The 27,454-nt window shown below is 46.2% G+C and overlaps 1 protein-coding gene across 1 annotated transcript in view; it reads left to right on the forward strand.

The window, feature by feature from the left end:
- Window positions 1-27,454, forward strand: part of STAT4 (signal transducer and activator of transcription 4) — a 772,166-nt gene that overhangs the window by 115,610 nt on the left and 629,102 nt on the right. The gene's annotated exons all lie outside the window — the stretch shown is intronic.

A 27,454-nucleotide genomic window follows, 5' to 3' on the forward strand; every position in this document is an offset into this window, starting at 1 on the left:
CTCCATTGACAAGGACCTGCCATTCTCTGCTTGGCAGGGATCTACATTTGCATGTGTTTGATCTTTATGGTGTTGTGCATGAGGGTATAAACTGCAGTACAAGAGCTACCAAGTTTCTTTCTACATTTCTTTCACGCCTTATTTGAATGGTGGAAGAGACTGACGTATGACGGAACTTCATTCTCTCGGATACGTCTTTCTTCATTGGTTAAATATGGCAGCTTGCTTCCTCATGCGCACTCCTTTTGTCACCTTTGCATGGATAGTGGAGCTCCTAGATTCGTGTCTCTGCTAATGTTACTAGTAATATCATCAGTAAAGCTGAACTTGGCGGTGGTAATTAGTGGCCCACTTGCCTCTGGAGTTGTCTTCTGTGTTTGCAGGGCCTGTTCTAGCATCCCTGTGTCGTATGCTTCTCGGAGGGTAGGGTGTGCCTAAGACGGTGCTTCTTGCGTGTTTGCCTCATATCTATGTACCTTCTCTGCTGGTAATTGCCTTACAACAGCTTAGCTGAGCTCTTGGAGGCTCTCATGCACTCCTACGAGTCTAAAAACAGGCATCCTGTACACATTGATATATTAAGGTGCGAGGTGTAGGGGTTGGGTCCACCAGGCAATGCAAGATTTGGCTCTTTGATCGCAGTGCAGCCGAGTTACCATTGCTACTGAGTTACCCTCTTTTCTTTGCACAAAATTATAGGTACTCTTCCTTTCGAATTAAAGAACTACAGGTACTCCTTTCCTGACAGTACCTGGCCATTTAAACCACTCTTTGTGAAGCTACTATGTGCGTCACTGTGCATTATGTCTCATTTTGATGTATTCATGAAGGTGTCTTGGAGGTGTGTGTTTGTGCGGGCTTGTCTCAAATGCCCTGGTTATTTACAGCTCACGTCTTCTCTTTACCTATATTTTCTTTGGAAGCTGTTGTGTTTTTTCGATTCCTGTAACCGTTTCTTTGAGTTTTTCCACAGATTTGAGTAAATTCACTGTTTTGTGATTACTTATCTCTCTGTTTCTTCCATTCACTCAATCAAACAGGGGCTGGTAAAGAGCAAATAATCACCAGTTAGGGCGTAAAAAGGTGCAGGGGAGGTGGCTCCATTGTGTGCTGGGGTCATTCGAAAAGTCAGGTCTTGAGGTCCTTCCTGAACTGGGGCAGTGTAGGAGATTGTCAGATGTGGAGGGGGAGGGTGTTCCAGGCTTTGTCTGCGAGGTAGGAGAAGGACTTTCCTCCTATTCTAGTCTTGCTGATACATGGGACAGTGGTCAGAGAGAACTGGGCTGATAGAAGGGGTCTTTTTGGTGGGTGGAAGGAGAAACGGCTGTTCAGGTATGCAGGCCTGATTTTGTGAAGGGCCTTTTATGGGTGGGTGAGGAGTTTGAAGGTTACTCTACATTTGACTGAAAGCCAGTGGAGATTGCCAAGGTGGTGGGAGATGTGGCTGCGAATGGGGATGTCAAGGATCAGTCTGGCTGCGGCATTTTGGACAGTCTGGAGTTTGCGGAGGAGTTTCTTGTTGAATCCGGCATAGAAAGCGTTGCCGTAGTCCAGTCTGCTGCTGATGAGTGTGTGTGATAGTTTTTCTGGTTTTGGTTGGGATCCATCTGAAAGTCTTTCGACGCATGCTGAGGGTATTGAAGCAGGTCGAGGAGACTGCGTTGATCTGGCATTTCATTTTGAGCGATGAGTCTAGTAGGACGGAGGTTTTGTGTGTGGTCCATTGAGGTTGGGGAATTTCCGAGGGCCGAGAGCCACCAGGAGTAATTTTTTGTGGAGGGAGTGGTGCCAAGGATGAGGACTTCTGTCTTTTCTGGGTTAAGTTTCAGGCAGTTGTTATTCACCAGATGGCGACGGCTTTCATCCATTCTTGGAAGTTGTATCTGGTGATGTTGGGTTTGTTGTTGAGGAAGAGGATTAGCCGGGTGTCGTCGGCATAGGAGATGATCTAGACTAGCCTGTGGTTCCTGACGATGGTTGCCAGGGGGGGGGCAGGTAAACGTTAAAGGTGGTGGGGCTGAGGGTGGACCCCTGGGGCACTTCACAGTTGGTCTCTGTTGGTTTCGAGAGGTCGGCTGACCCGCTGAGTTCTGCCGGTGAAGAAGGAGCAGATCCAGTTGAGGGCCTTGCCGTGGATGCCGGCGTCATGGAATCTGGTGGCTAGAGTGTGGTGTCGAATGCAGCTGAGAGGTCCAGGAGGATGAGGGCTGCCATTTCACCCTGGTCAAGGAGGGAGCGGATGTCATCGGTGGGGGCGAGTAGGGCAGTCTCGGCGCTGTGGTTGCTTCGGAATCTGGATTGGGAAATGTCCAGGACATTGTTAGCTTCGATTAAGTTTGTTAACTGGGTGTTGACAGCCTTTTTGATGACCTTGGCTGTGAAGGGAGATAGGCCTGAAGTTCTTCGGTCCGTTGGGTCTGTGGAGGGTTTCTTCAGGAGGGGGTGGACTTTGGGGTGTTTCCAGTCGTCAGGGAATGTGGCGGTCTCAAAGGAGCAATTGATCATCCAACGTAGTTCGGGTGCGATGGCTGAGGCTGCTCTGTGGAAGATGTGATGTGGGCAGGGGTCTGAAGGTGTTCTGGAGTGGATGCTTTTCATGGTCTTCAAGGTGTTTTCTGTTGTGAGCAGGATCCAATGAGTAGGGTCTGTTGGGTGGCGTCGTATGAGGGGGTAGCTGGAGCGGTGAGGTGGTCTTTGTTATCGAAGTTGTCGTAGATCATCTTAATCTTGTGGCGGAAGAAGGTGCTGAGTCTGTTGCCGAGGTCTTGGGAGGGTAGGACGTCTGTTGTTTTGCTGCAGGGTTTGGCGAGTTCCTCGATAATGGTGATGAGGCTTTTTGGTGTTTTGTGCATTGGTGAGGATTCTGTCTTGGAGGGAGTTCTTCCTTGTGGATTTGATGAATTGGTGGTGTGCGGTGGTGGCTGCTTTGTAGGCTGTGCCTGTTTCCGGGGTTTTGGTTTTCCTCCATGTCTTTTCGAGTCATCTGCAGGAGTGTCTGGATTCTTGGAGTGCAGGGGTGAACCAGCTTGCTTTCTTGCTGTGTCTTGTGGTGGCTTTTATGGGGGGGGCAAGTGTGACGGTGCAGTCTGTGAACCAGTGGTGGAGATTGCGTGCTGCGTTGTTTGCCTCTGATGTAGTCGGTTGTGGGGTGCTGACGAGGGCAGAGGTGATCTGGTCTTTGGTGATTTTATTCCAGCTTCTATGGGGGAGGCAGTGGGCGTGCTTGTGTACGGTGGATTTTATGAAGGAGAAGTGGATGCAGTGGTGATCTGTCCAGAGGAGTTCCGTGGTCTGACTGTAAGAAACACTGTTTCCTTCGGTGCAGACAGTGTTTAGTGTGCATCCCGCTGTGTGCATGGGGGCAGTGACTAGTTGTTTCAGTCCTATGTTGGTGAGGTTCTCTAGGAGGGAGGCAGTGTTTGAGTCGTCATGGTTGTCCAGGTGGTAGTTTAGGTCTCCGAGCACAATATATTCTGTGGATGTGAGGGCGTGGGGTGTCATGAGGTCCTTAATGGGAGAGCAGGGGCCTGTAGATGAGGGTTCCGCCGAGAGTCATTTTGGTGTTGGTCTGGATCTGGAAGTGGGGGTGCTCCATGAGGGTCTTTGTGTTGTCTGGGTGGGTGGTCATGTGGAGGGTGTTTTTGTGGACGACAGCGATGCCTCCTCCTGGACGGATGGGGTGATCCTTGCGCAAGATCTTGCATCTGTCAGGAATGGTGGTGCGATGTCGGGTGTAGAGTTGGCGTTGGTCTAGGTTTCCGCAAGGAAGGCAACATCGGGTGAGTAGGTGTTGAGGAGGTCCCAGATTCCTATGGCAGGTTTGTGTAGGGAACGTACGTTGAGGATGATGCAGTTGAGCGGTTTGTGAGCGTTGATGTCTGGTAGATTGGGAGATGCTGCTGGGGTACGGAGGTGGGTGAAGGTATGGCGGTAGTGTAGACAGGAGTTGGGGCTGTGGGTGTTGTTTGGCATTGAGAGCTGGTAGTTGTTGTTGCGTCTGGGGTTGAGATTGTGGAGGGGTCTGGAGTTGTAGCGGTGGCAGGTCAGAAGGCCAGGGTCCCTGGTGCTGGTCGCGGTCGGGTCGCAGAGGGCGCCGATGGGCTTGCCTTTGGTGTGCCAGTGGCGCTCCGCTCAGCGGCCGCAATTAAGTAGGGATCAGGGAGGGCAGATCAGCTGGGAGATGGGACCTGGAAGCACACACTGCAGGGGGGAGGGACCACGGAGGCAGCAGCTACGGGGTAAAACGAGGGAGAAATGAAGAGAAAAGTGACAGAAGAGCAACGAAGGAAAGAGAAAGAAAGAGAAGTAAAGGAATGAGAAAAAGAGTCCACAAAAGGAAAGAGGCAAGAGAGGCAGACGCAGAGGCAGAACAGCAGAAGAGCAGAGTGCTCTCCCACTGAACCATAAGGGATGAGGCGCAGGCAGGATCCTGCAGGTGGAGGAACCATTACTTTACTGGTTGCTCAGTTCCATACCAGATGCTCATACTGTAAGATGACACTCTTCTTTATCACAAAGGGCCTATTCAGAGCTTGGCGGATGGCATACATCGTCAAGCCACAGGTTATAATGTACCGCCAATTCAGCATCCGCCATTCTTCAGATGGATCATCCCATCCACCAAATTCTAAATAAGACCCACGGCTATGTGTTAAAGGTTTTAGGGCTAGATGTACTTGTGGTATGGTTTCCACAATGTGGAATACTTCACAAATGAATGAATGGAAAGATATTTATAGAGCACACAGCTACTCCTGGAAATGTCAAGGTGCTGTAATGCATAGCAACCATAGCTGCAATGTCCCAGCACCAGGTTAATAATATTAATATTAATTCTAGTAAAAGCCATATGATTTATCACTCAACTATCCGCTTTGAAGATATCTTAGAAATTCAACCATTTTTCTCAAACATCAAGTTATGAGTTTTGTAAATTTACACATTTTTGTCTCAAACACGCACTTTTTAATTTTGCTGTACGTAAATTAGTTCACCTCAGCAGAAACTAGTTCAAGAGAGCTACCTCCAAGTAGATGGAGAGCTACCAGTAGCTCAAAAGCTACTCGTTGGAGAAGACTGATGTATAGGGTACTCCTACTATTTTTATTTATTGTATTTATTTAAATAGTTTTTTTATAGCGCAAACATGACCCTTGTGGGTATCAGAGCGCTTTACAGAATTACAGCATGCTGAGTAGTAAAAGCAGTAATGTCAGATTCACTACAGCTTCACTAATAGTCGACTATCATGGTTCCGTCATTAAAAGCAACATAATGTCATAGTTTATCCAATGCAAATACCAGACAGAGTTGAGAAGCAGGGGGGTAAAGTCGGTATTGCTCAGAAGAGCACATTAAGTAGCCAGAGATAATTAGTCATGTGGGCGAGTGATTAGATTTGACTCATGTGATCTACGGGACAAATGTGTCCATTGGGAATTCTTTGACTTCTTTCCTGACTAAAATGATCAAGGGTTTAGTTCTGATTTCAGGAGGTAAAGAGTTCCAGATTCTTGGAGCAATCCCAGAGAGGGCACGGTTGTAGGTTTTCTTCTTGTGGATGCTCTGATCTTTAAGAAGAAAGGTGCTTGAGCTCCTAGATGCTTCTGGAACCCCCAGAGAGTTCGAGGTTCTGGACCAGATAGTTAGGGGTATTGTGGTGGAGGACTTTATGGGTCATGCAGGGAATATTTAGCTGAATTCTTGCTTTGTATGGGAGCCAGTTGAGGGATTTAAGATCTTGGGTGACGTGGTTGTATCTTTTTGAGCCAGTGATGAGTCTAGCAGCAGAGTTGAGCGAGGCCCTTATGGGAGCAAGTTTGGATCTGAATAGTGCAGATAGGGTTGTACTACCATAATCCAACCTGGGAATCAGTAAGGCTTGTACAGCATGTTTGAAGTTGTTAGTAACATGTGCTCCCATATCTAGGTGGGTTGGTGCTCTGACAAGAATCCCCTACTGGATGATCTAACTCCACAATACCTGAAGGTAAGTGTTTGCAGTGCCATGTCTTGAACATCCCTCCTCGCAGAGTGTAAACAGAAACCAGCTGGGCTGAGACTCCAGCTAGTGGCCTCGCAATGAGAGCAGAGTACGCCTCTGATTTGAACACGAAAATGTGTGTGTATTTATCCAAGCTTCCATGTCGAGGCTTTTGCCAGGCTGACACTGTCTATTGTTTTGTGTGCCATGTTACCTCATGGACGAATAACAAACAACAATATTTGCACAATCTGTGTTGGGGCCTTGTTCAATGTGTGTCCAGGCCTTGTACTAAATGTTCAAGGTGTTGCGATAGTGTACTTATGAAGTGGAATTGTAAGGAATGAGGTTTCAGAGAAACTAAACCTGCACTGTCATGCAAGCAAATGTGTGTCAAAAGTCATCAGGTAGGAAAGAAGGCAACTTAAGCGTGTGCATGTAAAAATGGCAGTGTTTCTTCCCGGGCCTAACATAGCCATGTGACATCCTAAGAAAAGATTCGGGAACATGAGTCGCAAATTGCGCTCCAACTTTGTAAAGCGCTTACTACCCCCGATGAGACTTTAAATTTGACCAAATCCATTCTGTTTTTGTGAACTGGTGTGCTAATAGATCGGTTCTTAAAACCTGATTCGTAATGGGTCACAATCTGAATTGCCTGATGAATACTAATTTGGTAGGTCACAAATTGCAACCCACAATGAATCGCAGCCATCACTAGGATGGTGGCCTGCTGACGTCACCAGATAGCCTTATCTGTGATTGCTTTTAAATAACGCAATGTTTTTTTTTTGTAAATGAAAACTGTTTCCCTAATGAAAACAAGAAGAGTTTAAAGTAAATAAACTTGTACTAACATTTTTAAGGGTAGGCAGTGGTTCATGGGACCGCTGCATACTCATATATATTTTTTTTTTCAACATTCACAAAGGGGAAGGGGTACCTTGCGATCTCTTCCCATTTCCAAATGCCTTTCCACTTCCTTTAAGGGGCCCTATTACTTAAGTGCCTCAGAGGGCACAACAGGTGTTTGCGCCCGCTTTGGTATCACAAAAGGGGCTGCAGGCGCTTTTGTTGCCCCTTCTGTAATACCGATAGTGCTGGCGCAGATAAAGTGCCAGCGCTATCTACAGGGAGCGTTCCCTCATTTGCATGAGGGAATCCCTTTGCCTCTGCGCCTGGCCATACTACAGAAGGCATAGAAGCTCTCGGAAGGCTGACTGGCAGTGTGCCATCTAAAAGGTGGCGCACTGGCAGTGCGCCCCTGAAAGCCGCCCTCTGGCAGGGGTAAAGGGAGTCCTATGGACCCCATAGTTATCCCCTCGTAGGCTTGCATGGGTATCTCTAATCCCCTTTGAAAGTGCAGGCGGGCTGCCGTCTGCACTGTGAAAACATGGAGTCAGCCCATTCCATGTAATAGAGCACACTTTCCCTATTTGTGCCTGGCGCTTCTGTTTTAAGGTGTGCCGGACAGAAACAGGGAAAGTGCGCCCATTACACAATAGGGCCCCAGGAGTCTAAAGCATTAACACATTCTACAGCCGTTTATTTGGAAGGAACGCATTAAACACTCCCAATTTGTGATTCCGTAACTTGCTACAGATTCGTAGTTTAGGTTTCTTACATAAATAAAATGACTTCAATGAATCGGGTGGTTTACCAATGCACTAAGGCTTGGTACATCTGACCCCAGATTATTAACTACATCATTATTGCACGAAAAATGGTAAACACACGCAGACCTCGTGGTGAGCAACTTGGTTCTGCTTCTGTTCATTTGTGACTCGAAATCACTTTGGTATTTCTTTCCCTGCACGATGTCCTGTGGTTTGGTAGTCTAACCTGTATTATGAACTTTAAAGCCACAAATAGGTTGTCAGTTCGAGAACTGTGGCTGCTATGACTGGTGGTGGCACGGCATTGCTTTTTTTTCAGTTAACTGATGCCTCTGAGAACGAAGACATGAAACTTTGAAAACTGCAGACTCTCTATTTGTGTAGTCTGACAAGAAGATGCGGTGATTGCAATAGCTGGTGATTTCTCGATTGACAATACAGCCTTATTTAGGGTCATTTAGGCTTGCGCGTCGGTGCTTTTATCAGACTGGCCCGAGATATCTTGAAATTAACTTCACCCAATAACAAAGGTAATAGAATGTTGTGCTCAAATTTCACTGCCAGATTATATAAATATCCCACGCTACAAGCGTGGAGGAGTTGGTGCCCTTGTTTAGGTCTCGCCTAGGCAGCGCGCATGCGCTGCTCTAGGAAAGGACCTTTAGAAATTGGTCAGCTCTTTTCCAGCGCTTGTGCTGGCATCCACCTTGCGGGAGCGAGCAGCGGCGTGTCGGGGCCATTTGTTTTCAATTAGTGGCTGCGCGTGCCGCTACTTGCTCCCGCAAGCACGAGTGCTTGAAAAGAGCTTACCCTCCCCCACCCTACCTCACCTCTTCTCCAGATAGTTTTTTTTGTCCTGTCTACAAACGTTCGCTCCTGGCGGCCCCCTACACTCTGCAGGTCCGTCTCACTTAGCTTGTGCTTATGCTTTTGCCAGCTAGCTCGTTAGCAGCTTTCCTATCGCTGCTTTTAAAATCCCCGTATTTTTTTCTCGCTGCTCTTGCGGCTTCATTTCGCTCGCCCTATGTGTGCTACTTCACCTACTCCCACCCTTACCCCCCCAACACCCCAACCATTTTGTTCCAGCCATTGAGAGGACTCACAATTGGGCTGAGGCCAGCAGTGCGAACACAGGAGACACACTGCCAATATATTAACAAGCTAGCTCGTTAGCAGCTTTCCTATCGCTGCTTTTAAAATATCCGTATTTTTTTCTCTCTCCTCTTACGGCCTAATTTCGCTCGCCCCATGTCTGCTCCTTCACCTACTCCCACCCTTACCCCCCAACACCCCAACCATTTTGTTCCAGCCGTTGACAGGACTCAAAATTGGGCTAAAGCCAGCTGTGCGAACACAGGACACACACTGCCGATACATTAACAAACTAGCTCGTTTGCAGCTTTCCTATCGCTGCTTTTAAAATCCCGGTATTTTTTTCTCGCTCCTCTTGCGGCTTCATTTTGCTCGCCCCATGTCTGCTCCTTCACCTACTCCCACCCTTACCCTGCCCAACACCCCAACCGTTTTGTTCAAGCCATTGACAAGACTCACAATTGGGCTGAGGCCCGCAGTGCGAACACAGGACACACACTGCCAATACATTAACGCTAATGCTGGCAGGGCTGGCTCTTTAAAGTATTTGCTTGCAGCTTGTGGAACGCCCGGCACCAAAGCGCTTACACACATCTGACCACACCTCTTTGGCGCTACAAAAACGAACCTCATGCTTTTTGCGAGCGCGCGCATTAGCTCAGCTGTTCCAAATAATCTCTGCACTCATTACTGTGCTCGTTTATATGATACAAAACACTGCCAATACATTAACACTAATGCTGGCAGGGTTGGCAGGGCTGGCTCTTTATTAAGTATTTGCTCGCAGCTTGTGGAACGCCTGGCACCAAAGCGCTTACATACATCTGCGCACACCTCTTTGACGCTACAAAAACTAACCTGGTGCAATTTGTAGTAGCAGGCAATTCATTACTTTGTAGCACTGTTTAGAAACATACATATGTATGCTATAAAAACATTAGCATCGCCAATAAGTCTCACTTTTGGGACATTACAAGTATTTAGTTATGCAGCACAATATCCTTAAAGCAACAACATCAACTGTTGCATTGCTAAACACTTATAAAGTCCCAAAGGAGAGACCTAATGGCTATGCCAATGCTTGTTTTTATAGATCTAGCAGCCAAGCATTGGAATGCAAGCCCCCTTAATCTGACTGAGGCCTTCTTCCAGCCATCTCCGTTTCAGGAAGTTGTTTGAAAGGCACCTATTCTAATCGGCGGTGACCACAGCAATCCCATCCACAGATCCACCAGGGCACCTTTTTGAGTAGCAGTTTGAGCTCAATAAAATGACATTACATTTTCCTTTTTTTAATAAATTCATTTTGGTTTTTTCATCCTCGCGCTTCATTTTCCTATCATGTTTTTCTGAAAGCAAATAGTAACTCATTAGGTACAATTATTGTAATTTACCTTGGGATCAGTGCTTAATTTGTAAAATATTAAGTGCCGGGGCTCTGACCAGGACACCACTGCAGCGTGCACCACCCATCGCCCCTGTCATCACTGCAAAAACGACTACTATCCATCTCTCTCGGTGTAAATGAGACAGTTCAGATTATTCCGGGTCCCCAAAGCTAAAAGAATGGCGGAGGAGGCAGGTATGAGCAATTTTTTAATGTATATTGTTTTACTAAAGAACTGTTATACTGCTCACCTTTAAATTCCATGAGCAGCGCCACCTTGTGGCAGACCTAAAAGTGGTGTTGACAATTAGGTGCCGGTGCCAGCACCGGAAAGCACAGGTGGGGGACTGGCCCAAGAATTACCCAAATCATCCCTTCCCCCAAATGGGGATTACCTTAATGGAGACAGAGACTCGCAGACACCATCACTGCGTTAGAGAACATACTATTCTCAGGCCTTATTTATTACAATCAACATAAACACGACATTTATATCAACAGAATTATTCAAATATCCAAACTTTCACATGACATTTACAATATTAACATTAAGAATCCTTTGACTAGAGCAACCAATACATGTGATCTCCTAGCAACAGATCCTCAAAAAGAGTCATGGATGGCCACCCCCCAGGCACCATGGCATTCACTATTCCAAATGATTTGGGATCGTGGTCCCCATACCGCAAAATGCATATCACAAGGCAAACTCACATGCCCCCTCAAAATAGAGGGAGCTGGGGCCAGCATGAAAACTGGACCCCCAACATACCGTGCCAGAGCCAACCCAAGAAGGTATCCCCCCTGGCACCCATTGGAAAGGGCCTGGGCAACCGGGCCATACCTTGGTCCCCTGGCGCAGATGCCATCCCCCGACATACTCCTGAGGCCATGTAATGGAGTACAGTGAGAAGCTAGGGACAATCGCTGTAGCAAGAGTCCCATACCCTTCCCTCCACCTCCACGGCAACCCCAGCCCTGGTTTTAACCCAAGACTTCCTAATTCAGAATTCGCCTGCACTTCAATTACTGATGCCTAGGTTGTCCACCTGTTTTGTGACCAAACATGACTCCTTCCCCACCACAGGCCTGGTTGGTTCCCCGACCAGCCAGGCCTCCTCCACCCACCCAAGACCAATGTATCAGTGTTGGGATAAAGAAATGCCACAAGATTCTCCACAAAGAACGTGGCTGCTGCCTGAGGGATGGACTTCATCCTGGTGGAACAATGTGTCCCCCCTGATACACCCATGGGGGATCATTTTTAACCGTGGAGTACTAGGAAGCTGCTTCATCCAGCCATTGAGGCGCCTGACCTACTAATTAAGGTTTCTCGACTGACCCGGTCTCCCCTCAAATTCTGTTTCCATAAATTAAATGCCACCAAATTCTTTACAGACCATTTGTTGCCATGGATTGACAATTGAACCCTATCTATGCGAAGAACAACTCACCTGGGAGCAACCACAAGGAATTGTCTTTGGCTGTATGATGTTAAGCACCTTTTCCTTGTTTAAGATGCCTGACTAATTTAGTTCGTTGAGACCAGACGGCCTCCTGACTATCCCCTAGGAGGACATGGGACCCCACAATGGCCAAGCCCGGACATCTCTTAGCCAATCATGACATTTCCCTCCTAAAGTTCTCAAATAATATTCTCCTTTCAACATTGCCAATCGTTGCAGCAATGTGATGAATGATGACTGCAAGCGGCTGTAGCCCCTTGCCTGCAACCTTCTTGATGAACTGGCGTAGATCACCCAAGCTGTGATTGCCTCTTGCCGCCCCAGCGAAACTGAAGACTCGCTTTTGTTGCCTGTCTGCTAAGCTGGTTCTGGGCAAGTTGACCTTGCACACCACACAAATATAAAATGACTGAGGATCCATGCACTGGCGTAAGCCATGTGACCTAATGGAAACCTGATAGGGTATAGAATACATGTCATTAGTAATGTGCATCCGCTGTATCTACTTCACGTTAAGCCACATGTAACACTGCTGCAAGCCTCTTCTCATCACCTTCTTATCCTTTTTATTGCCTATGTGGGGTGTCGCTATCCCACAGTAAAGGAGGTTGCATTGGTATTTAGAAAGTAGCGTTGTGGACCCCGCTGACTAAGCATCGCTCTCCCCCAGTGCTTGATAGACCTCAAGTTAAGAGCTGTTGCCCTCTGTGTTCATGAGTGACCTGGCCTCTGCATAGGAGAGGTCTGAGCAGATTTCTGGAATTGACACTTATAAGTGTCCCTGTAGGACAGCAGATTGAGCAAGGGCTCTGACGTGACCCAATGAATCTGAACTCTGATGCAACCTGGCATTAGTAAATACCCTTCTCCTAATAATGCTTGTTCTAACATATATATATGTGAATTATGTCTAAGAACCCATTATTATAGAAGGCTGTATACTCCATTCCAGAGTGACTACCCACCCGCTCTACCACCGCCAGAGAGAGGTCCACAACTAAATGCATTTTTAAAGTTTTAAACATTCATGACCCATTGGATATTCCAAAATTATCTGTTCTGGAGGTCCACAATTAGCTGACCACCACAGAAAAGTGTCTTACCCCCTTCTTTTGAGGGCTAGTAAGTATAACCGCTCAGGCAACAATAAATTGATTATCTGGCAGTAGTGAATGTCGACCTTCCTTAAGGGATTGAGTTAAGAGTGAGAGGGCCGAATGCACGGAGTGACGTTAGTGTCTATAATAAAGCGCTAATCGAATAATCCCAGAGATTTTTATCCCATGTCATGGAAAGGAACTCGGCTTTGGATGAACTCAGGCTATGTTGATTCCCCCTCTTATAACCCCCAAATTCTGCTTAAATACCTTTGCAACATTTTGCAAGACAACATTGGGTGGAGAGGTCAGCAGGATGACCACTTGTGTGTTGTCTGCTTAGTTTTGAAAACTTACCCCATGTCGCACGGAGTTGGTGTATGGGCCAAATTTGATCATCACTCCTCATCAGATAGCACTAATAAATACAAATGGCTTAGAGACTTCTCATCAGTTGGACTTGTCAGCACTTACCGATGATGGGGCCTATGCATCAACAATGCCATTTGCGATTCCTTATTAGCGAAAAATAAGGAATCGCTAATAAGGAATAGCAAAAGGCTATGCATGTAGGAATCGCTATTCAAATAGCGATTCCTTAATATTCCTTATTACCGAATCGGTAATACCGAATCGGTAATAAGGAATACCTACCCATTCATTCCTATGGGCTTGGAGGCCCATAGGAATGAATGTAAAGCCAGTCTGTATTAGCGAATCGGTATTACCGAATCGCTAATAGCGGGAGCACTTTCAAGGGTGCCAGGGTGTCAAAAGGACACCCTGTTGCACCCCTGAAAATGATATGTGCACATATGTTGCACACACACATGCTCTAAGGGCATGTGTGTGCGCAACATGAAACTTTGAAAAATGCACAAAAGTGCATTTTTCAAAGTTTTTGCAAATTACCATGCAGTTCATCTTCATGGTAATTTGCTCCCCCTATTAGCGAAATCGCTAATTTTTTAACTTTGATGCATTGCATTTAAGGAATCTCACTTTGGGATTCCTTAAATGCAATCGCTATTTAAGGAATCGGTATTTAAGGAATCCCTATTTAAAGAATCGTTATTTAAGGATTCCTTAAATAGCGATTTCTGCTTTTGGGTTGATGCATTGGGATTGGGTATTTTTTCCTTAATACCGGGAGCTATTACCGAATCGGTATTTTACCGACTGGATTTTGGGTTGATGCATGAGGCTGGATGTTCCAAACTAGAATATGCTCAGTGATTTACAATGATTAGTCCTAAAAATTAAACATAAGCATGTGATAATTGGTAAGTAAATGAACATTCTTATGTTAACCTGAAATTACACACCCGATCTTATACTGATTTATGGGAAATTACCACCATAGGTTACTTTGACAGCATTGGCAGGATTCAAATCCTTGTCCTGTGAAAGCTTGTGCCACCAGAGGCAAAAGACACACCATTGTGCTATAGCTCCTCTAAGTATCCAACGTCTTGCCGTGTGGGATGCCCATATAACTCTTTGCATTGTGTGGCCCATTCCTCTGAGAGTTCGTTTATTTGAGGGAGCGGCTGTTTAAGCCCAGTAGTGGTACAATGTATATGGCAAATAATGTTTGACTCTAATCCTAGTTATGAACTATCTGCTATGTCCAGGGCCCCTTGAATTATGTGGTAGGGGGGCACCAAATTATGCGGCAGCGCTGACTAAACTATGCAGCAAGAAAAGCACATTATGATGCATAATGTTGCACAATTTGGGATACTATTACTTCGTCATTTTGTACTTTTCCGCATGGAAACACTGGGCAAAGATTTCCCCTCCTTAGCACCTGTTTAACAACTAAATAAATACTGGGAAAGGGAACAAAAACATGACCAGTAAACCTTTGCAAAGGGCCTCCCACTGCACGTGAACCCATGTCATTGCATATTTAGTAACTTTTGATCTTTTCGAGCTAGAAACAACTATTTCTTTAGTTACTTAAATCTGCAGATTATGCAGAAGATGATGGATTATGTGGCAAATCCATCGTTATAAGAAAATAGGTGCGGCATTGTATAGTTCCAGTGAACTGGCCATGACAAAACGCCTCACAAATGTCTTTGACTCATGCAGTGCAAGTTTCGACCATTGCTTAATTAAAAAATTAACTGACAACACATAAAGCTAAGATTCTTTATGTGTAAATATGCAATGCTGATAGATTGACAGTGGAGCAGGATTTTCTTAGTGGTAAGAAATTACATTGAATATTTGCTGAGCTGTTATGTAAAGGAGTTAACCATAAATCACTCTAAATGGTATCAACTATATGGTCTCGTAGTTGTTTAATAACCACCAGGCCTCAATCGACTCTGCATTTTCCAAGATAAAGAAATATGTGTTTCTGTTCTAAAAATTTCCTGACACCTATAAGTGGTGTGGCAAACCAAGGTTTTCCATGTTTTTTCCAGAGAAATTCATGGTGGCCAGCCTGCCTTCAGAGGTGGTCTCGCAAAATGAAAATCTTATTCCTACTTATTTTCCTAAAAACAAGTAGTTCGAAAATATGCTTTTCTACAGACTTAAAAACAGTCTAGGGTATTCTACGTTACAAAAACACCTCAACAAGCGAATCCTTTGTTCTGAAAATTCCACAGGCTTGCAATTTAAATTTCAGTTGTAGTTGTAGAAACAATTTAGGGATTTCTGTAATCTGCTAAATTACTCTTAAGAGAGGAAGTTGTTTTCTTTGATAAGTGACCATTTAGTTTGAAATGTTCATAAAATGCTTTGAACTCATGACCTTTAGAGTAAGAGTCAGAGACCTTAACTTAACTAACATGGACATTGCAATAAAGGCGAGAAAACCGACCACAGGCTCAAACCAGCACAACATTGACGACGCCGGCTCCACTAATCCCAACTGGTGGCCAGTGCCACCGGACTGGATGCAAAAATTACTGACTATGGTACTTGTGCATGAGAAGAGGGTGCACACTTCTAATCCTGCAAAGCCTGCAGCTAGAAAAACAGGAGCCTGTTATCGGTACTATAAGTGAAGCCTGCTTTCTTGAGATATCAAAATATCGAACTGACGGTGCCTTCGACATCCCATTAAGGGCGAGCTTCACACCCATTTAAGAAAATAGCTTTTAGTAGGTAATTTACTGCAGAGGGACACATCAATGAGCAGCCAAAAGAGAACATTTCGATTCTGCGATCCTCAGTAAGGGGACTACAAACGAGCCCGCGTTTTTCAATAAATAGAGAACTTGTGAAAACTCCTTAAAATATTTTCCAACCTTTATCAGGGAAAGAACAAGTGTCTGTCATTTTACCTAAGATACCTCAAAACATTGATACACCAGGATTCCACCACATAACCTTTGGAGCAAGAGTCGGGGACCTTAACCACGGGCCACAGTGACTCATACTGTTTGTTTTGTCTAGTAATCTGGCTGCCTACTCTCCCAAACTACCTCAGCTTGGTCAACCAAAAATCATGCAGTTTTTTTAGGCAAAGCAGAACGTCGCGATTTTCTTACTCTAGGAGGCTGTAGGGGAAACCGCCTCCTGGAACAGCTCTTTTAACGTGCGGCAACACTCGGCCACGGAATGCAAATGTGCAACTTTGCGCTACTGGGGATTATACTGGCTTTCAGAAGAATTACACTGGCACTTCAAGATACTGCACTGGAAAGCATCATTGGAAAATAAAACCACGAATATTGGTGGAAGGGTAATGTCACGGATCTGCAGATTACCAGCCAAAAGTGTTATCAACAACACTGTGCGAAACCGGGGTTTCATGTTATGCCAATACTCAGCAGTTGGCGAAACTCGACAATGATTTATTACATTTGTTGGTTTCCCTTCCTGTTTATATAGTTGGTTGGGGTCTGTTAGGCAATCTTCTTCTATTCATTTCTTTTGCAGTGTATAGCGCAAACTTGACCAGAAGGTTTCGGAGCGCTTTACACGAGCACTAGTTGCATTACAGATGGCCTGGAAAAGCGGAGACTGGCGGCAGTGCCTACTTTGCAAACCGTTAATAGAGACTCTTACTCAGCCAGCTGCAAGAAATCCCGCCACCGTCCGATCTGAGCAGCGCTGCGGCCGCAGTCCAGGACTCAGACTGCATTCACGACTGCACCAGAAGTGAGGGGACTGCAGTGCAGGGCGGCTGGCCAGGCTGCACACACCACCACATCGGCCGCGCACGTCAGAATCAAACACAATTCAAAGCGTGCCACCCGCTCTGTCTAGGACAATGCAACCAGACTGGTACATTCACACACATAATCTGGGACTGCCCCCACATTTAAAAATATTGGACGGATGTCACCCGGCAACTCACCAGGGCTTGTGGCAAACCCATTCAACCTTCCCCCAAACTATGCCTCCTTAATACTAGGGAGGCAACAGATCTTCCACTGACGGAACAATCATGGGCGACCATGGGGTGGACCATAGCCAAACGCAACATTGCCCAGAAGTGGGGGGCTGACGTACTGCCACGGGTAAGGGATTGGGCAACCGACATTGAGTATGCCATGGTGGCCGAAAAAACGGTGTTCAAGGGGCGAGGCTGCCCCAAAACGTGGGACCACAAATGGGGAAAGTGGAATAAATATAGGGGTGATATTTGCATTTCTCCCACAATGGAATTGAGGAGGGCGAGGCGAATATTGATGGACACACCGGATGGGACTGTGGGGACCCTCTCACCGGGCAGTCACCACTAGTACGACTCAGTACATGTACCACACATCTGTTTTCAAATGTTTATTGACCATGTAAAGATGTAATCACTGTAATAGCTGCTATGGTATCCAGGGAAAGAAGTACTATGTATCCTTTGACTCTGCATAAGTTGCGAAGCATTATATTGATTTTGTCCTGCCTTGCCACTGATTTCTGTGTAATGCCTGAACCAATGCTTTTTGTTATTAATAAAAATTATTAAAAAAAAAAAAAAAAAGAATTAAGAAGAATTCAAAGCGTGCCACACCCGGGCCCTAGTTCAGTGCGCCAGTCTGCTGACTGTTGATTGAACAAATTAAATCATGAGACCCAGTCTCGACGTCATGTGGCTTTAGTGACTGCGCGGTGAGTGAAGAAATTTGTAGCTAGCCCTGCCTGAGCCAGCAGTGAGGACTCATGAGGCGAACAATACAGTCTGCGTCAGGTGCGCTGCAGGGAATGAGGTGATTATATTTCGTTTGTCATGGAAGTGCCGACGCGTGGTGTAGACCCGGCCCTGATAGATAAGTGCCGGTGCTAAGCACCAGAAAGCACCGGCACAAGTTAAGCCCTGCTTGGGATCCAAAGAAAGATGGTCATAAATCTCACAGCGTGCTCCAGCAGCAGTTCCCCAGCAGTTCAAATCGGCCACCCGCAGTGGCACCTAGGAAACAGCTAATTAGTTCCAATCCTGAACGGCCCAGGAGTGGGTCATTTTGATTAAATAAAGAAGCCATCCAATTGGCATATAACACACCACAACTGCCACCGTGCAGTGCGGGTCACAAAATCTGCTGTGCCACCCAGGAATCTAACCACTCCATGTCTGCCCTGATCTTCCAACCACTGGATCAGTTTTAAAAATACAAGGAGCCTGGCGATTAATTGACATCGCACCATAGCAGCCACTGCAAGGTCCAAGTGACGTCATTCCCTTAGGGAAATCAAAGCAGCCTACATCGCATTACAAACAAAAGCAGGGCTGGTCGTCAGTACAATCGAGGTGGGCTAGAAAACAGACCACAACCTCATAATGAACTAGAGGAGGGCCAGTAACCAGGATGATTGACAAATTCTCTTCAGGAAGTAAATGCATTAGAAGTCCCAGACACTGGACACTAGGCCGAGAAAGACCAAAACAGGGACTGCAGTAAAGGAACCACAGGTGTCCTTTGGGTTCAAATGAACAACAATCAGCCATCCCAGGCCAATGCTGCTGGTTCATTCTGGAAACAGGTTGACAAACAATGCAGCAAGGGTGAACAGTCCTTTTATGGTCCCACATTTTACAAGATGGCGGCCAGCACAGCCCTTACATCATCTACTATAGGTGCCGAAAGTTTTACAAACGCATGAGATATGACAGACACAGTTCCATGGACCCTTGTTCTTAGTCTTCCAGAGGCAGTATTCTACCAGAACATTGTGCCACAAAAATATCATAGCAAAAATGTCTACTACCACCAAAGTCCTCTGACATCAACTACTCCCCCCCCCAGACTGAAACCCTTCATTCTCTAAGAAGCTTTAGAATAATTATTCAACATGGCTGAGCCAATGTCCTTCTGTTTAGAGTCCCAGACATGTAGCTGTCTCCACTGAAGAGTGACGTCATAATGCTGGACACCTCATTAAAGGTGTATAGAAGTTCAACATAACAAACCTATAGTGGCTGTCAAGACTCTCATGCATTCTCTTTAGTAATTGGTGCATCATCTCATCACAGATGGCACACTATTTTACCTTGCCACCAAAATAAATTATGCCAAGTACCATTGGTCGAACACTTCAGAAATTAGCTCAAGATTCTGCCCACTAAGTGATACCACATCAACCTGTGACGTTCAGGTTACCAAACTTTTAGAAAGGCCCACCACGTCTCCCCTCGGATCCCCCCTATTTCATTCAAGCACACCGTTCTGGCCTGCCCTTACCCTACCTACCCCTTCAGGCTACCCTTCAGGCTACCCTTATGCTAAGTCCTCTACCTTCCTATTCCCTTTTCTGTGATAATATATCCCCACCCATTGTAGAGAGCCTGTTTTATCCTATCCAGGATTCACCCTCTATAATTCTAAATTCATGCCAAACTCCAACAATGTGCTGAAGTAAGATGCATGTTATTGTGTGAAGGTGTGCGGTGCGGAAGCCAGTGATCACTCACCTCGGCTTGGCGGTGGCTGGCCGGGACATCGAGACTGGAGCACGTACCTCCGAGACAATACGCGTGCAACCAGGCGGACTATGGTAGCCCGATAGTGAAGTTGGATCTGGCAGCGGCGTGAGCTCACAGCCGCAGCGTAAGTGAGACACAGCGGGAACCGTAACTGCGGCTGGAGCTCCTTCCTTCACTGCGGTGCGGTAAATACGAGGGAGTGTTGCTAGGTCTCCACTCCGTACAGTGGGGCTGATTTACAAGCCCCTTGCGCCACTTTTGCGTCACTTTTCTCATGTTAAAAGTTATGCAAATTTTGCGTCACTTTTCCCATGTTAAAAGTGACGCAAAAGTGGCGCAAGGGGCTTGTAAATCAGCCCCACTGTATGCAGGGGCTGTGTGAATAGCGCGTTATGGCGGCTGTCCAGTGACACGGGAAACTGCTGGATGCAGCGTTGAAGTGCATTGCGTAGTGTAAAGAACTGCCAAGTAAGGTCAGGGAGACTCTGCATATGCGACAAAGCTTTCTTGGGGACCAGCATGAATAGCGTTGCTGGGGTTGCATAAACATTATTGTGTGGGAAGCTTATGAGGGAGTGGAGGCAGATAGTCATCAACAATGCAGTTTACACAGCAGCGAGGGAATTGGCCGCACTGCAGACAGATACTGAATTGACCTAGTGGTCGTGCTGAGCTCTGTTACCTGAAGTCTGGGTGGAACTGGGACCCACAAAGGAGGCCCGCACTGCCAACGAGAGGGGCTGGGAGTCCATGGAGACGGGCCAACCACATTCCTCCTCACTAGAGGGCACCCTCTCTACAGCCAAGTTGCCGTAGCGCGGAGAGCGAGCACCAGATGCTGTGAAATCCGTGACCCAAACTGGTCTGTGGGCTCATTGCCATTGACCTTTGTAGGTCCCCCTGATGTTTTTACCTTCCCCATTGCCGGTAGCCCTGTCTTTGACCTTTTGCCAGCTTCTAGCTCAACTCCCTTCCCCCACCTCTCTCTATGCTCCTTGGGACTTATTTTTGTTTTATCTCTTCCCTATGTAACCAATGTTATTCGATGTTTACTGATGTTATACTATGAATCCGACAGCGGAGCACTAGCAACATGGCCGACGCCTGGTGGAGCTACCTAAGTAGCTATAGAGGAAATTGGCTGTCGTTCTCCCCCTCGGCCATCACCTACCCTCCGGACTTAGCACTGTTTCTCGTCTCCCCGCTTCGTCACATTTCTTCCCACGCCGTCCAGATAAAACTGAAAAACTTTTAAAAAAATTAAAGAAAAATCTTGAAACTCTACCGTTCAGTGGAGACCTAGCAACATGGCCGACGTCTGGTGGAGCTACCCTGGTAGCTACAGAGGAGATAGGCTGTGGATCTCCCCCTCGACCTTAACCTACCCCCGGACCTGGGCACTGTTTCTCGTCTCACTGCTTATATGCTCCAAAGGACTCGTTTCTATGTTATTTACTGTTCCAGAAACCGATGTAATTATGTATCTCGTTTTTTTTCTCTGTTATGCTATGCTCTAGTAACTGATGTAACTATGTAACACTGCTCTTTTCTAACCCCATCCTCATGTAAAGCGATCTGATACCTCCGGGTCAAGCCAGCACTATATAAAACTCTTCAAATAAAAAAATTAATTGTGTGAAGTCTTGTAGGCATCTTCTTTGAGATTTTCTTTTTACCGGCTGGAGCAGAAGGTGCAAAATAAAGTGACTGATGGAATGTGACATGTATACTTGAGTTCAACAAGCTTGATGGTTCTCAGTTTAAGGCCTTTCGTTATGACTTATAGAAATGGCAAAGATATACCAGGTATTATCAGTAGGAAGGTGTCTGAAGAAGTAGTTGAAATGTACATTGGTCTGGCCATGCAGTAATGCAGGACATGGGAAGTGATTCAAAGTATAGCAACATAGACTAGATTACATCTTCTCCCTTTAATTGAACTCTTTGGGTTCCGCATGAAATTATGCAATGATCCTTAGTTCTTTGAACCTCTTCTAATGGCCTCTAAATATTTAATTTTTATCTGGACATGTGACATTTTAGTTAATCTGATCATGCACCTGGTATTTTTTTTAACTATGACTACGACTCTATTCTGATTTATCCTTTTTAATCAAGTGATTGCCTCTAGGGCTGGACTGCCCCTGCTGCCACTCTAGCAGTTCTGTGGTAAGCTTAGGGGCTGCTTTCAGAGAAGGATCGGCTTCTATAACTTATCCATGAACCACTAGCCCCATTCTTGTCGCATCCTTTCCAGTGTGAGTCTGGTTTGAGCATTATTGCCAGAGCTGATTTGGTTTTCAGTCCAGCTCTGATTGCCCCCTCAAATGGCGCATCAAATTTATTTTTCATGCTACTCAACTTTACTTTGCTAGTTCTTCTTAATCCCTTTAAAGATCTTCTGGAAGCTTTTCTTTTCCATAGTCACTTTAATTGGAAATCATATTAACTTGGCATAGATGAAAAGATCATATTTAAAATTCTATCATTTAGAATCCCTCCTTTCCTACCTTAATTTGTTAAGCTAAACTGCTAATTGCTTAAATGCGAGACCTATTGCACTGCAAATTTTTGTTAAAACAGAGTTTAACTAAAAACTGTGGCCACTCTTCAAGACAATTAATATGTGAAAGATGATGTTTATCTGTTACACAAATATGAAATATATCATTTTTATTCTGTTCGAATTATGAGTACACTATCTATAGGCTGCGATCAGAAATGTTTTGTATGATTACATATTGTATTTTTGTATGTTTTGTATGATTAGGTTATATTACAATTTACTGTAATGTATTATATTACTTTACCAGACGGCTCGTGCATCAAAAAGAATTAAAAAGGTAGAAAATGTATATAATTGGTCCTTATGTTTCTGCACTTCGTTTTTTCACTGCATTACATGGTCATTTGTTCTTCTTCGGGACATATTAACATCTTCTATTTTTCTTAAATAAAAGCGGTATTTTTTACGCCAGAAATTACCGCCTGTGATGGGATTGGGATGCGTGCTTTCCGGGGGTGCGGGGTTTGTGGGTAGGGGTACAGAGCCTTCCAAAGCAGGCTCGCTCTCCGCTACCAGCAGCAAGAGCAGGGAGGGGTTGGCGGCGACCCACATGGCGCTGTTACAGTGCAGTGAAGTGGAAAATGGGCTTCCAGGCCCCTTTGTACTGAGGTGAAGGTACAGCCCTCCTCCCTCTCCCCTCCACAGGGTTAAGCAAACTCAATCAACGTATGGATGCTGGTCTTTTACCCCAAAATGGAGATGGGTATTGGGGGTAAAAACTCAGGACTGGACCCTCCCCCATCCCCAGCACTAGCGCTCTCTCCACCTCACACCAGCTCCCTCCAGACCCCCAGCACTGGCCTCTTATACCAGCCCCCTCCGGACCCCAGCACTGGCCTCTTACACCAGCCCCCTCAGGACTGGACCCCCAGAACTAGCCTCTTACACCAGTCCCCTCCGGACCCCAGCACTGGCCTCTTACACCACCCCCCTCCCGACCCCAGCACTGGCCTCTTACACCAGCCCCCACCAGACCGGATACCAAGCGCTGGCCTCTTACACCAGTCAGCCCCTGCCTCGACTCTCCGTCGGGGGAACCCACGTTTGGTTTTCATTTTTCTTTCCTTTTGTTTTTTTGCTCTGTGAATTGTTGTCCGGGGCTTAATGGGGAGTTAAGAGGGAAAAGGTGACTACAATTGCTTCCCTGATCGTTTGAAGGAGTTGTGTAACAACAACAACAAAAACCACCTCACATCCTGCCCAAGTCCTCGACACTGGATAAAAGGAGGCAGGGGCTTCGTTGAGCGCACAGAGCTGTGGCTGAAGGCTTTGTGTGTTTAAGAGCAGGCCCTCCTGAGTGTGTGTGTACCAGAGCATCACAACCGTGGTGTTACATATAAACACACACACACCGTGCTAGCATTGTGCTTCAGACTGATGTGTATGCACACAGTGGTACATTCTGAGTTAATGCATATTATAAAGAAACTGAGGTCTGTCCTTTCTACAAAAGTAACGTCCCTCCGACCTCCACGTTTGTTTACATGCTCTAGAAAACAAGCGTGGCCGCAAAAGTGAAAGCGGCTCACGCGGCAAAATATATAGCTAGAGAACTAGTGTTTATATAAAGCGCTGCAAAAGCAGAATGAAAAAAAACCCATAGTGCCTACTGGCTAATAAAGGAGACCGTGTGACGCCGCAAGTAAACGATCGAGTCCGGATTGGCCGTCCAAGAAGGAGACAGGGCGGTTAACAAAGAAGCCTCATTCACAATCACGACCCAGCGTTTAGCATAAACGGTGATGCCAGCCAATCAAAATGATGGGCGTGGCTTCAAGTACCCTTCTGAAATGTTATCAATTACTATACGCCTCGCAGAGCGAGGAGCGCATGCGCACTCCAACGCTAGGCGAGACCTAAAAAGTCTGGGGGTAAACCCACTGGAAAAGCCATTAAGCTAGCAATGACTCAAGGAAGGTGTCTGCAAAGAATCTGCAAAGTGGCGGTAAAGGATCGGAAAGGGATCTGCAAAGGGAACTGTTTGGCATCTGGAAAGAGATCTGTCTAAAGGTCCAAGGGGAACCGCATATTTTACAATGTGAAAAGTCCATTGGGTGACACCTCCCTCAATCAAACCATCAGCGGTCCATTGTAATACACAAATCATCAAGTAACAGACTGCAGCATTGCTGGTTTGCCCAGACTGAACATGGGAACACGTCTTTCCCTCAAACACACGTAGATGGCAACTTTTGGAAACAGTTAATTCAGTTAGAGCTCTGTTTCTTCTTGCACCTTCGTCAAGGTCCTTTTCTCAGGCTCCTGTTCCCCCTATCTCTAGTACAGAAATGTATTTGTTCTAAACTAACAATGCATGTGAATACCTGCAAGTAATGTCAAGTTAGCAGAAAAATGAAATCAGCTTTATGCAGCATGGTGAAATACAGGCCTACTTTGGACACGTTTAAACATTAACTTCAATGGTGCACATTTAGAATTCATGTGCACGTTTAGACATACAGGAATATACATTCTAAGGCATTAGGCTACACACTACATGTAATATTCACTAAGTCATCATAATATTTAATGATATGACTGTGAACTCAAAGTGAGCAAGGATCAGCTTCTGGGTAACACCCTTCATCAGCCAGGCTAGCTTGTATCCAGTGGCAAAGTGAGCAAGGGACCCACGTCTGGGCATACCCTGCCAACTTAGGGCGAACAAAGCAAACACAAGGAGATGATCGACGGAACGCTGAAATGTTTCAGACACTCACCCCCAGTCACAGATCTGGGTTGACTCCATCATCATTCTTTAGCTCACTTTGCCACCTCAGTTCAGACACAGCTTTATGCAAATCCATCTTTTCCCTGTGCCTCATGGGCACAGTCAAGCCCGAACTGCCAAGTCAGGTCTTCCCTGAACCTGAAACAAGCATCCTGGGACCGGTTTCTAGGTAACACCCTTCATCAGCCAGGCTAGCTTGAATCCAGTGACAAAGTGAGCAAGGGACCCATGCCTGGGCATACCCTGCCAACTTAGGGTGAACAAAGCAAACACAAGGAGATGATCGACGGAACACTGAAACTTTTCAGACACTCACCCCCAGTCACAGATATGGGTTGAATCCATCATCATTCTTTAGCTCACTTCGCCACCTCAGTTCAGACACGGCTATATGAAAATCAGTCTTTTCCCTGTGCCTCATGGGAACAGTACAGCACGAACTGCCAAGCCAGGTCTTCCCTGAACCGGAAACAAGCATCCTGGGACTGGTTTCCGGGAACACCCTTCATCAGCCAGGCTAGCTTGAATCCAGTGGCAAAGTGAGCAACGACCCACTTCTGGACTTACCCTGCCAACTTAGGGCGAACAAAGCAAACACAAGGAGATGATCCACGTAGCGCTGAAACTTTTCAGACACTCACCCCCAGTCACAGATACAGGTTGAATTCATCATCATTCTTTAGCTCACTTTGCCACCTCAGTTCAGACCCAGCTATATGAAAATCAGTCTTGACCCTGTGCCTCATGAGAACAGTCCAGCCCGAACTGCCAAGCCAGGTCTTCCCTGAACTGGAAACAAGCATCCTGGGACCAGTTTCTGGGTAACACCCTTCATCAGCTAGGCTAGATTGTATCCAGTGGTAAAGTGAGCAAGGACCAGTATCTGGGTAACACCCTTCATCAACCAGGCTAGCTTGTATCCAGTGGCAAAGTGAGCAAGGGACCCACGTCTGGGCATACCCTGCCAACTTAGGGCGAACAAAGCAAACACAAGGAGATGATCGACGGAACGCTGAAATGTTTCAGACACTCACCCCCAGTCACAGATACAGGTTGAATCCATCATCATTCTTTAGCTCACTTTGCTACCTCAGTTCAGACCCAGCTATATGCAAATCAGTCTTGACCTTGTGCCTCATGAGAACAGTCCAGCCCGAACTGCCAAGCCAGGTCTTCCCTGAACCGGAAACAAGCATCCTGGGACCAGTTTCTGGGTAACACCCTTCATCAGCTAGGCAAGCTTGTATCCAGTGGTAAAGTGAGCAAGGACCAGTTTCTGGGTAACACCCTTCATCAGCCAGGCTAGCTTGTATCCAGTGGCAAAGTGAGCAAGGGACCCACGTTTGGGCATACCCTGCCAACTTAGGGCAAACAAGGCAAACACAAGGAGATGATCGACGGAACGCTGAAATGTTTCAGACACTCACCCCCAGTCACAGATACAGGTTGAATCCATCATCATTCTTTAGCTCACTTTGCCCCCTTGTTCAGACCCAGCTATATGCAAATCAGTCTTGACCCTGTGCCTCATGAGAACAGTCCAGCCCGAACTGCCAAGCCAGGTCTTCCCTGAACCGGAAACAAGCATTCTGGGACCAGTTTCTGGGTAACACCCTTCATCAGCTAGGCTAGCTTGTATCCAGTGGTAAAGTGAGCAAGGACCAGTTTCTGGGTAACACCCTTCATCAGCCAGGCTAGCTTGTATCCAGTGGCAAAGTGAGCAAGGGACCCACGTCTGGGCATACCCTGCCAACTTAGGGCGAACAAAGCAAACACAAGGAGATGATTGACGGAACGCTGAAATGTTTCAGACACTCACCCCCAGTCACAGATCTGGGTTGAATCCATCATCATTCTTTAGCTTACTGCGCCACCTCAGTTCAGACACGGCTTTATGCAAATCAGTCTTTTCCCTGTGCCTCATGGGAACAGTACAGCCCGAACTGCCAAGCCAGGTCTTCCCTGAACCGGAAACAAGCATCCTGGGACTGGTTTCTGGGTAACACCCTTCATCAGCCAGGCTAGCTTGAATCCAGTGGCAAAGTGAGCATGCCATCAGCCTATGGTGACTTCTGATGGGTCATTTCTGCTCATTGTGACAAGAAACCACTCATATTGGCAGCTGATTGCTCAAGGTCCTAGGGTGTTGTTCTGTGGTTACACTGGTGAAGATAGCTCTAATCTCTGGGTTCATGCCTCAGATATTGGAATAATCTATTAGGATGTAAGTAAAGCCATGATGCCACTTTCCACATGAGCCAGTATGAAAAGCACACGTTGACTTGGCAGTTTCTACATTTCTTCAGCATGTAAAACACCATTGCCAGATCATCATGCAGGACTCCAAATTGCCCACAAACGTTTAGCCTCTCGGCACATCAGAAACAAGGTTTCCCTGGTATGTTAAGCGCCACCACAATGCAAATACCCTCAGTGGCCTGGTTTGTACAACACTGCAGGGATTCATGCCAACATCCACGTTGTATTAGTTTGTAGAGCATCATTGTCATGCAAGCAGTCACAATAGACAGGCATGTACATCCTCCATCATTCACTGGAAGAGCAGAGGTTTTGTTCCTCGAGTGAATTGGGGAGGCTGGTAGAAAGCAGGCTGACCAGCCAGGCATGGGCAC

This window comes from Triturus cristatus, chromosome 3_2 (genome assembly GCF_964204655.1).
Source record: "Triturus cristatus chromosome 3_2, aTriCri1.1, whole genome shotgun sequence".
Taxonomy (NCBI): Eukaryota; Metazoa; Chordata; class Amphibia; order Caudata; family Salamandridae; genus Triturus; species Triturus cristatus.